Source organism: Mauremys mutica, chromosome 11, assembly GCF_020497125.1.
Source record: "Mauremys mutica isolate MM-2020 ecotype Southern chromosome 11, ASM2049712v1, whole genome shotgun sequence".
In the NCBI taxonomy this organism is placed as follows: domain Eukaryota; kingdom Metazoa; phylum Chordata; order Testudines; family Geoemydidae; genus Mauremys; species Mauremys mutica.
The window spans coordinates 58,420,660-58,433,525 of record NC_059082.1 but is presented as its reverse complement, the minus strand read 5'-3'; the positions used below and the strand labels follow the sequence as shown (position 1 = coordinate 58,433,525).

General features: G+C 39.6%; 1 protein-coding gene across 2 annotated transcripts in view; it reads right to left on the bottom strand.

The window, feature by feature from the left end:
• RBFOX1 (RNA binding fox-1 homolog 1) overlaps positions 1-12,866 on the bottom strand; it is a 2,584,986-nt gene that overhangs the window by 1,290,119 nt on the left and 1,282,001 nt on the right. The gene's annotated exons all lie outside the window — the stretch shown is intronic.

Below are 12,866 nucleotides of genomic sequence, written 5' to 3'. Positions count from 1 at the left end.
ATAAAAAATCATTTCTTCCATCATAATTCAATACAAATATTTTCTAAACTTGTGAATATCATGAATGTTGAATTCCATCCTTAGATTTCCTTATTTTCTACTTATCAATATAATTATCTTTACTTCCACAAATTATTTCCCACACAAATAGCTAAAAAAAAACCTGAATTCATAAACACATGTCTAAGATTAGGTAACAAAGCTCAGATGAATAAGCAGCAGTCCTAAGGCACAAACATATTTAACGTTTGGCTTATAAATTCTTTCTGAAACTGAAAACATGCTGTCTCTCAAACAGAGAAATGGTATTTTAATCTAGCTGAAATGTATTTAGGATATCTTATCAAAAGATACAGTATTTTAAATTTTGTTTTCTACCACAGCAGTTGCCAGTAACAATGCCAGCTACAATATCCATAATCATCCTTTATTTTCCCATGCTTACTGCTTTCTGAAACATACAACTTTTAGGCTGGTATTTTCCATGGTTGGTTTCTGCCAGAGGCTGGTAATTTTTATTTTCTTTTAATACAAAAAATTGAACCCTTTAAAACTGTTTCTGAATTATGGGAGAATGGGGAAAAATAAACTTTCCCCATGGTTAATTCTAACTACACTTCAATTTCCAAGCAAAAATGATTGGAGTTTGAAAACAGAAACTCAGAGGGATCTCGGGCAAAATCAGTACTTGGTCCTGCTAGTCAAGGCAGGGGGCAGGACTCGATGACCTTTCAAGGTCCCTTCCAGTTCTAGGAGATAGGCATGTCTCCATATATTATTATAACCTCCTACATAAAGATTATTATACATACTTTCCTAGGCTTAGGGAAAAATTAAAATAAAGAGAGTGGAAAAAAATCAGTTGTTCTGGGAGCACCTGCTAGGATTTTAGCAGAGCTTAGTCAAGGCCCTAGTCTCTTTGTGCTCTAAGGTCCCAATCCTGCAAAAATACATGTACAAAACTTTACTGGAGTAATCATGTAGCAAAGTAAAGCATGACTAAGGAACAAATTCTGCAGACACTTAAGCACATATGTAGTTTTACTCACATCAGATGTCATACTGAAGATGATAAGACTACTCACATGAGTAAAGTTATTCATATGTTTTAGCTGTGTCAGTCCTACACTGTATGTTTTTCTCTGAAAACAAGGATAGACCTTGGGATAATTTTCATGAAAGAGTCTAAGACTGAGATTTTTCAAAGGTATGTAGTGAATGCGTCCACCCACTTTACATTGATTTTAGGAAATTATGAGACTAGCCTAATTTTCCAGCTGAAATACACACAGAAGAACATTTAAGAAAAACTCATTAACATCAAAAACAGAAGAAAATTCTGGGGATTTAAAATCTCTCATGAATCTTTCACTTTTGAGGTCATCTATTTTTTAATTTAAGTTGCTTCTGTAAAATTCTCCAAATTCTAACTCTACATTAAAAGTAAAACATTTCTAGCTTTCTCTGTTGACACAAAGATCACCATGTAAATCAATGTACTATTACTCTGTTTAAACCAAACTACTATTACTCTGTTTAAACTCTGTTTTACAAAATGGCCTCCTGCCAAACAGCAACAGAAAAGAGGAAAAAGAGATCATATGAACACTTCCTAAAAGTTGCACTTTAGAGCAATTTGACTTCCTTAGGTAAAAACTTAAGTCAGAGCACCATCCTGCATCCTAGTGAAACCAGTGCTTAGGGGCCATTTTGGATGGAGTGCAGGCCCATTATGGAGAATACATCCTTTGATTCTAAGGGGAAAGGTGAAAACTGCTCACTTAGAAATCAACCTCCTGCTGGATGGAGCTACTAGGATGATAGCCCCAAAAGAGGCTGTTCACATCCATGCCCCCTTGAGGCTTAAATGGTCATTAATAAAGAGAGTAGTAATCAGTGGCTGAAAGGGGGTAAGAAGATAGATGAGGAGGTAGTCTTACAATGGTATGGGAGAATACCTAGGGGCTGTAGCCTGACCCTATAATGAATACTAGTTGGTATTTAACTAGTAAGAGTAGCGTACCAAGGTTCTTGTTCCTGAATCGGACACAACAGAATCAAAATTTACAAGTTTAATATCGTGTATGGCAAGGGCACTTGCACGGACAGCAAAACACAATTGTAACCACCTTTATTAATACAATTAATAGAGACAAGAAAACTCCAAACCACATAAGCAAATAGCAATAATAGCGTATTGGAGAAATCTTAAAGGTTATTCCTTGCATAGCATATGCTCATAGACTTATATACTCACACCACTTTTTTGAAGATCTGGTGGTAAGAGACAATGGATCACCACTGTCTATGGTATGTGAAATGGGTCCGATGGTCCAGATCCTCAATGCCTGATTATAGCACTAAAATATTGAAGGAAGGAGGGGTAGCTAGCTTCTTCATTCAGGTTCTTGCTTGAGCCTGGGAATCACCACGAATATTCATATAAACACCCAGCCTCCTCTGTCCATATCCAGCTTCCTCACCCTCATAATACTGGGGTGCCTTTTCCTGATAGGCTAGCATATTAACCCTTATTGACCCATTATCATATTGCTAAAGCATATTTGTGGTTAGACATCTGCCAGCAATCCTATCCTAAAATATCCAAGCTTAGTATCAGTTCAGTATTCCTGTGGTTGCCTAGTCTCATTTTATGCCAACTTTTCTCTTACACAGGCTTTTCCAAATTCCCCAAAACCTAGGGTGACCGTTGGATCACTTCATCTGTGCTAAAGATCATAGACTATGTTTCACTTATGCTAACTTGCTTATGCCAATGTTTTACAGGATGCAGGCTTGGAGGTTCCATGTGTTACTGCTATGTAATATAAGGCTAAGCTGGTCCTAAGGTCTACAGAGCTCATCTAAGATGCACTTAGGACAAAGGACTGCAAAAGAGAAACCATTAATTTCTATCAGGTGATACAGCAATAGCAAACTTAAATATAGACCATTTAAAACAATATTTCTCACATGTATATCACCTAAAATATGAAATAATTAAATCGGTATCAATTATATTTATATAGTCTTTGTATTTATCAAGGCACTTAGTAATAAGTGAGTATACACATACATACTCCTCAAAATTGTAAAGCACTGCTATATTTCATCAAACTGTATATGAGATTAAATAGAAAGTTTCTTAACATGTCTGTAAATAATTCAACAATTTGCTCATGAGTACTTCCTTAAGAGTTTTATTGTTGGTCTATTTTGACCTTTGTAGTACAAAATAAACTCCAAGTGAAGCTGTATCTGTAATAATATTGATCAAGTTATGCAAATGCAGGTTTTATATAGTGGTTTCATAGCCAATATATGTCAGGGAGGAGTGCATCTTTTTATTAGCCATTAAAATAAATGCATACTATGTTACTTGAATCAGACTGGTTGCTTAAAGTCAATTTTCTCCCAAGTGCACTCCTTGATTATTATTTTCTTGATGGTGTCAATAATTAGAGATTTGATCAGTCTTCTATAAAACTTGCTTCAGTTTAAGGAACAGAATTTAAAGTATCCATCATTATCAGTTAGCAAGGATAAAATAAATTCCAAACAAACACAACCTGCACCATGAAACCTGCACCTGGTGGCAAGGCTGTTAAGACAGTTTGTCTCAAAATGTACAGAATCCTCACACAAAGCAGATTTTACTGCCTGGAATCTAAAATTCAGGGGACCAGAAAATGTAAAAGTTTGACGGCAAGCTCTCTTGATAAGACTTCCTATCGGGGTCAGAAGGAATAGTTTGGTTTTGATACCTGAGTGGCTGACTAGTTGACCTACATGCCACATCCTGACCCATAGCGCTTGTAAAAAAGAGTAAAAAAACTTTAACCTGGTATAGTGAAACAGCTTGCATAAGAGCATGTGGACTGTACAGATCTAAAATCAATAGTACACAGAAATTTGCTCCTGATCAGAGCATGATTTGGAGAGCATGTCAAAGCAATCCTTTCCCAGTGTATAGCCAATTTATTTTATTTTTATTTCACTGGGTCATTTAGCAGTGTGAGACACAGCTTGTGATATGGTGAAAATCAAAAGTTTCTATCACACTGACATTTCTTCTTCTGCAGATTTGCTCATAAAGCTTTGTTCCTCAGGGGGCCTGGCAGAAGCAAGTAGCATCTTAACGGGAAAGGAGAAGAAAAGCATTAGGTATACAGGTAAATGGGCTCCTTGATTCTAGGTACCCAGACCAAAGAGGATATGTCCAAGGTTGAAATACAGTATATGCTAATAGGAGCCAACTAGCATGCTGGTCTCAGATCTCCTTCACCTAACAAGCACTTGGCCAACTGCTCCTTGAGAGTGCAGTTAAAACATGTTTGCATACCATCTGATAAGGGGTGGTACAGTGATCTTTGTGTACTGCTTTATACTCAGGGAAGAACATGACTCTTTAATCAATCTCACTGAAATTGCTTTATATGATTAGTGTGTCATGACTCAGGTAGGTCATGGCCATAGCCATCCCTTTATTAATGCATTAGCACATGTAAATGCTTGTTGATTCTGTAAAGCAGGGGTTCTCAAACTGGGGGTTGGGACCCCTCACGGGGTTCTGAGGTTATTACATGGGTGGTCACAAGCTGTCAGCCTCCACCCCAAACTCCGCTTTGCCTCCAGCATTTATAATAGTGTTAAATATATTAAAAAGTTTTTATAGTTTATAAGGGGGGTCTCACTCAGTGGCTTGCTATGTGAAAGGGGTCACCAGTACAAAAGTTTGAAAACCACTGCTGTAAAGGGTACGGGTTTATGTAGTTGGTGAAAATATCCAGAATCATGAAAACAGAATGGCTGTCACTAGTAGTAAGAGGTAGTTTGGTACGTGCTGATGGACTTCTGAAAACGTTGGGAGTCAAACAGTTTTGAGACGTACAATTGAGCAAATAAGTGATCCAGAACACAGAGTGAAATGAATTTAACCAACTGGCATTACAAGTTCTCTTAGCAAGAGAGAACCTCACCTACTGTTTCACATTTTTGTATTAACTTTGAGCCAGTTAGGGTATCATATACATTGTATGAAATGAAACATTCTGTATCTCATATTAATATAAATTATTTCCTCATTGTTTTTCATCCAATCATCTCTGAATATGTGTTTGCAAACTGTCATTCCATTTAACTTTTTACGTCCAAATTTACATATGCTTCCTAAGCTTAAATAAAGTAAATTATATAAATTATGGCATGTGTTATGGGATTGCTATAAATTTCAAAGGTCATTCTGCTTACTGATTGCTTGTAGGATGTGCAGGAAATCCACAGTGTGCATAGAACACAGGCCTGACTACACACTGACCTCTTCCAAATTGTTAAGGCACACAAAACATTTAAATTAATTGGAATTCTATGTCCATCATGAGTAATGGTAGTGGGTCCTACTAGTTTAACAGTAAGAAATTTACTTTCACAAACTATTAGTAAAAGTTATACACAAATGTGTGTAGGTGCCTGAAAAACAATACTGTATCTTTGCTAAGGGAAACATTCACCCCCCAAGTCATGATCCATTAAAGATGAGAAAAGATCAGCTTGAGGACAATTAAGCTTCAATTAGCTTTGAGCTCTGCTGCTAGTATTTTACTGATGATGACATTTAGTCTGCATGACTTTTTGAAAATAATATTCAATGTGTTACCAGCCATCAGTGTGTGAAATTCTATATTTGTTTTCATTTGTTAACAGCAAAAATAAACAGTAATAATTATTTTGTTTAAAGGGAGAAACATGAGAGAAAGTTTGGCCTTGTCACTAAGGCAACGGCTTTGGATTCCAAAGATGTGGATTCAATTCCCAGCTTTGTCACACATTCCCTCTGTGACACTGGTCAAGCCATTTAATTTCTTCGGTACTTAGGAGCCTAAGATTTAGGTTTCTAAACCAATTAGGCACATGTAGGCTCAATCACATTATTCCCTATAAAGGGCAACTGGTGGCTACAGTAATAGGGGATGCTCAGAGAGATAAGAAACTACTAGGAGTGAGCAGTCTCCAGAAGAGACTCTTGGGACTGAGACTCCAGCCAGGTATGGCTTATGAGTGGCTTCCTGAAGCACAAAAGGTCCCAGTCAGCAAGGCCTGGGAGAAGGGTGATTAGACACTGCAGCAGGGTCTCTTGGAATATGGAACTGAGGCTACCGGCAGTAAAGGCCTGGGAGTGACCCAACAAGAGGGTAAAACAAATGGATTTTGTTTTGGAACTTTGAATTTTACTCTTGCATTTATTTTATTCAAATAAACTCAGACCTCAAGAAAGCTGTTGTGAATCTGGGGAAGAAAGGGGTGTGTGGAGTTTAAGAAGCAACTTGAGGGGGCACTGAGGAAGGTTGCCTGTAGCATGACCTCTGGTCACAAGGAGCACTCAGGAGGCAAATGACCCGAATCTACTTACTTTGCTTTTAATTCAATGATAGACCATTGATTTGAGGATGATCTCTACCACAGATTTACACAAGAGTCCTGAGATGACTCAGGAGTCTGATCCTGGAACCAGAGATCTGCCTGCCGTAGGTACAGACATTTTCTGGCAGATCAGCTGCCTGCTGGGAGAAAGTTCATTCTTTTTCTTTCCTTCTCTCTCTCTTTTCAGCTTTGAGGGCAAGACACTTCTCATCGAAGCAGGCCACAGCCTGATGGAGGATGTGGTGCCACTGAGGTCAGTTAGTGGCTTGCTCCTCCCAGCTTGTGATGTCCACATCAGTTTTCTTGAGATACGCTTTCAGTGTGTCTTTGTAGTGTTTTTTCTGACCACCACCAGATCTCTGATCATGGGTGAGCTAAGAATAAAATGCTTGTTTTGGGAGGCAAGAGTCTGGCATCTGCATACAATGTCCAGCCCAGAAGAGTTGGTGACATTGGCTTCAGCGAGGATGCTGGTGTTAGTGTGGCGATCTTCCCACTTGATGCAAAGGGTATTCTGGAGCTACCATTGGTGGTACCTCTCCAGACTCTTGAGGTGCTGTCACTAGATCACCCAGGTTTTGCATCCATAAAGGAGTGTTGGAATAACAATTGTCTTATAGACCTGGACCTTGGTGTCCTTCCATAGATCACAGAAGGATCTATGGAAGGACACCAAAACAGTTGAGCACTTCGGCTACCTCAGTAGCCAGCTTTCTCAAAATGCAAAAATTGACAGTGAGATCCAGCACAGGATCCAGTGCACAAGTGCTTCCTTTGGGAAACTGCTCTGATGCATTTTGATGGCTTTTTTATTATATACCATAATATGGTGTGGATCAGAATTGCACAGGCAGGCATACGCGCTCTCTCGTACGTAAAAAATGTCTACACAAAGTACTGTAAATTTGATAACACACCAATAAAGCCATTTACTGCAGTATGGTTGTGTCATAAACAGATAGTAAGGGTTAATGCCTCTTTTACCTGCAAAGGGTTAAGAAGTTCACCTAGCCTAGCTGACACCTGACCAGAGGAACCAATGGGGGAACATGATGTTTCAAAAGGAAGGAGGGAAGTTTCCTTTGTTTAGAGTCAGTTTCAGTTTCAGCCAGAGTGGAAAAGAGCAAGGAACCAGCCTCTTATCAGAGTAGTAAGTTTTAGAAAGGAATAAATAGGTTTATGTTTATTTTCTTTTGTAACTTGTGCAATTAGGGGAATTATCAAATTGGGTATTCTTCTGTGTATTATGGTTTTTGCCCAGAGGAACATCCTGTGTTTTAAATCTGTTGTCTGTGAGATTAGCTGGTATGCTGTCTCCCAGAGGTTTTTTTCTTTTACCTTTCTTTTCTGTAATTAAAAGCTTTCTTTTTAAGAACCTGATTGATTTTTTCCCTGTTTTTGAGATCCAAGGGAATTGCATCTGGACTCACCAGGGAATTGGTGGAGGAGTCTCTCAAGGCTACCCAGGGAGGGGAAGGTTTTGGGGTGGGGGGAAGAGAGTTTTCCAGATAACTCAGAAATCTGGATGGTGGCAGCGAGACCAGATCTAAACTGGTAGTTAAGCTTAGAGGTGTTCATTCAGGTCCCCACATCTGTACCCTAAAGTTCAGAGTGGGGGTGATGCATTTTGATGGATTTTTTGTTATATACCTTAATATGGTGGGGATCAGAAATGCACATGCAGGCATACGCGCTCTCTCGTACGTAAAAAATGTCTACACAAAGTACTGTAAATTTGATAACACACCAATAAAGCCATTTACTGCAGTATGGTTGCCAAAACCATGTACCACAGCACAATGCATTCTGGAGATGCAGAAAACCTGATAAATGGAAGTACATTGGTCTTATCTCTTTGAAAGCATCTCTAATCATTTTATACACAGGGAATATAATTTTAGTGTTGTGTTTCAATGCTGTAAAGACCTAGAAAAGTTACTAGACAGACTCCCCCGTCCCCATAGTTTCTATAGTGTTTACTGGAATGATAAACAGATTTGTTCCAGACAGCCTTTGTTGAAATTCCTTTCTTATGTTTATGTCACTTGCACAAGAATAATTGACTTTAGGTGAGTGAAGGGTATAGGGGCAAAACTTTAACCTTCTAACCTGAAATCAAGATGATGCAGTAGCAGTAGCAGTAGCAGCAGCATATAATCCCTCCCTGTCTGCTGATATTCCCACCTTGAGAGTTGTGAAAGTAGTCATTGCTCTTCCCTTTCATTTACATGAAGGATTAGGGTCACTGTACATCACACCACTCACCTTCTCTAATCAGTGACCTATGAGCATCCCGCCAAAAGAGCCCTTAGTTGCTTGTATATATGGAGCATATAAACATCCTGGCATGTCTTAACTGTCCCTGAGTTCCCCAGAAAGTGCTAATGGGGATCTTAAACGATGTGGAGGAGCTTTTCTGGACTTCCAACACTTGAGTGAATTTCAGCTTAAGACAAAGAGAAGAGAAAGGATGTTCTTGGAGTTAAAGCACTGGACTGCAACTCTATATCCAGCCCTGCTACAGACTTCCTGTGTGACCTTGGGCAAGTCACTTTAATTTCTCTATGCTTCAGTTTCCTCTTCTGTAAAATAGAGATAACAGTACTTCCTTTGTCTGTCTAGGTTGTCATCTCTTTGGAACTGCCTCTTACCGTGCTTGGTTAGCACCATGTTCAATGGGGTCCATGTTTTGTTTGGAAACTCTAGGCACTATTGTAACAGAAGTTCCAGAAGCTAGATATTACCATATGTTATCACCTATGTTAATCAGCTGTGTGACTGCATTGCAGAATTGGGACTTAAAAACAGGGATTTTACTACATTTGAACGCTGTAATTTATATTTGTCTGTCAAATTGAAGTAGACAAAAATACTTCATAATAACTATCCATAGAAAATATTAAGTTAAAATGAATAAATTGCTTCAAAATATGCAACACAAGCTCTATTGGTAGCATTATGCCAATTCTTTTAATCCTTCAAGCATAAATTAATGTCATTACAGACAACTCTATTCATGTGAGTAACTTTGAGCTTCATTTGTATTGATAATTTAAGTTCCTATTCTAAATAAGAGAACGGGATAAACCATTTTATAATGAGTAATGTACTACATGTGTATACCATGTCATGGGTGAATAGGACATAACGCCCAGCCATATGGTGTACTTAGGAGCCAACTCATCTACATAGTCTGTTACCAGGCAACATGCTGGACTTCAGCCTCAGCTCAGTGTTAAAAAAAAAAAAATGACCCCCTTAGCCCAAGTAATTGATTGATATTCATTGTGCTGGTGAGATTATGATCACAAGGGAAAATACCTATTCTGATCACAGAGATTTGGCATCATTAAACATTCCCAAATTCCAAATGAGTTTCTTTTATTCTTTATTGTTGTATACTATAAATCTTTGTTAGCATGTTAAAGGAGGATTAGAATTTTTTTCCTAAAACTGCATTTTTAAATATTGACATATTATACCCATAGACAAATTAATGTCAGCTTCCTCACAACATTCTGCTAATTATCTGAGGGACCACTGTCTCCCATAGGTTAGAAATTCCAGCCTCCTTCTTGCATTTGTACTAGAATTTTTCTAGCAGAAACTGTCAATAGTGTCAAATCCAGCTCAGAGCTGTTGGACTATTATGTGATAGAAACGACTGTTCATGACAGACAAAAAGCTAAAAGCAACAAGCACATTTAGAACTATACCTCTGCCCTGATATAATGTGGTCCTCGGGAGCCAAAAAATCTCACCACCTTATAGGTGAGACCGCGTCATATCGGGTTTGATCTGGTACACCATGCCGGACTGAACCGGCTTCCCCGGTGGTGATTTAAAGGGCACAGAGTTCCCCGCAGCCGCTGGAGCCTCTGGCCCTTTAAATCACCGCCTGAGCCTGGCTGCCAGAGCCCCGGCAGGGATTTAAATGGCCCAGTGCTCCAGCTGCTGTGGGGAGCCCTGGTCCCTTTAAATCACCGCCGGATCTCTGGCAGCAGGGCTCAGGTGGGGATTTAAAGGGCCTGGGGCTCCCCGCAGCAGCCAGAGCCCCAGGCCCTTTAAATCACCGCCGGAGCTCTGGCAGCGGGGCTTGGGCGGTGATTTAAAGGGCCCCCGGGGCTCCACATGAATTCGGATATAACGCAGTAAAGCAGCGGGGCTCGGATGACGCTTTAAAGGGCCCGGAGCTCCCTGCTGCTTTACCCTGTTATATCCAAATTTGTGTTATATCGTGTCACGTTCCATCGGGGTAGAGGTGTACCAAATTGATTCAAACCTGGCCTCAAGATGAGCAGCCGTTGCTTTATGCACTAAGTCATGCAGCTTTCTTGAAATATTGAAATATGACTTCAAAGACATTATGGGGAAGATTTTCCACGTGGTGCACAAGGGAATTAGGAATGAAATGCCTTTTATTACTAAAAAGGGCTGTATGCCTAATCCCCTGAATGACATAAAATTGAGTAGAGCGGGTGGTGCACTCAGCTACTAATACTGATATATCTGAAAACTACAGAAGAATTTGGTCTGTTCTCCTTTTAGTGCACAAGTGTAACTCCTTTTTACTTAAGGGGAACTACACACACCAATTGAGGGCAAAATTGCATACTCGTTTTCTGTTAATTCAGAATGTGCTCCACAGAACCATATGCAGTGGCTCCTTGTCTGGCTGCCTGGAAGAAAGGGGCTTCTTCCCCACCATAAGCTCTTACTCTGCAAGTGGCGAAGAAAAGGAGGGAGGAAGGATAGGGTTTACCTGGAGAGAGCAAGGTGGAACAGGAAGCAGCTGAACCTGGGGAGATGGGGAAGGCACTGATCTTCCAGGTGACTGGAGGCACATGGTATTTATACCATAGGCAGTTCTGGAAAATCCCTCTCTCACTAGGATTGGGCTAGCAATGCCCACTCCTCTGCACATAGAATCAAAATAGAACCGAGTTTCTTCATGATCCACTGTCAGCATTATGCTAGCCACCTTTTTTTCCTTAGTAGCTGGCAAAGGATTTTCCCCTCACCACAAGACTGACCAAGGCTGGGTGGGGTTTTTTGCCTTCCCCACAGTGGATCAGGGATTTAGTGGAGTGGCCAGCCAGATTATGTTAAAATGTCACAATTTAGTAACTAAAAATTGTGGCAGATGTCCATCCAGTGCAGGTATTCATTATGGAAAGTGATCAGACAAGAAGGATTGGAAGAGGATTCAGAGGTAAACATCCCTTAAGGAAGCTGAGGAGGGAGGGGTGAGGTGGGCTGGGGTGGGGTGAGGGGAAGAGGCACACAGGACTTCTAACATCTGGTACAATAAGGAGCCAACAACCCACTCCTTTTCAGTGCCCCTTAACCCTTATACAAGGGGAGGGCAGCAGGGTCCCAGCAAGGGGCTGGGAAGGGAGATGTCTGACAGGAGCCCTGCCGTCAATAAGCGGAAATACCTCAGGACATGGTGACCTGAACTATGCAACCAAATAAAACCACATCCGTTGCCTCCTGCCTTTCTTCCATTGTGGGCAGACAATGGCTCTTGCAGCCTTCAATATGGAGTGCTTCTGCAGCACTATAACGACATTTAACATTCTTTACACAAGACAAAGATGCCAAGTTGTGGGATTATTTTTTAAGTAGGAGAGGAGGTACTAAAATAATTGCAAGAAAGAAAAGAGATGTCACATTATGAAATAAATCCAAAGATCTACTTTGACTCATTTCCTAAAATTACTTTTCCTGTGACATATTAGTATTTATTATTTACTAGTGAGGTATAATAAATTCCTTCCTCATAAAATAAATCCTCAACAGACATGGTTCACTGAGCACAATAAGCATCTATGTTCAAGCTAAAAAAAGATATTTCAAGGGAAAAAAAAGAATCCTAAACATGAAAATAATGATTTAGAGAGAGATTCACCATGCTTGTGCCTAATTATTACAGCTAATTTTCAGGACAGGAAAAAGTAAAAATGAATTAACACCAGAACACTTTTATATATGCCCTAAAAGCCAGGGGGCTTAATTCCTCTTATTTGCATTATATGAACACTTGTACAACAAAAGTAAAAAAGGAATTGCTCCTAGATATCTTAATGGGGGAAAAGTGGCTGAACTGACAAATGTATACACAAAAGCATTTCTTTATGCTTTTGAAGTATCATCCAAAGGTAGAAAAAATAAGACATGGTGACATAACCTTAATGTGTGAAATGAAACTAATAGAGAGAATATATATTGTTTTAACCTGTGGCCAGACCTGAGACAATGAATTGATTAAACAAGTCAGTTGCACATGGTTCCACTGTTTGTTATGGATTGCACTCCACTCTATGCCTTGTACTTATGTTCTGTATGTCTCAAGATGCGCTATTAGCTAGAACAAGATGTGAAGACCAAAGCCTTTTTTGATTCTTTATGATTACAGTACTGAGCTCTCAATCCTGCTCTAGGGC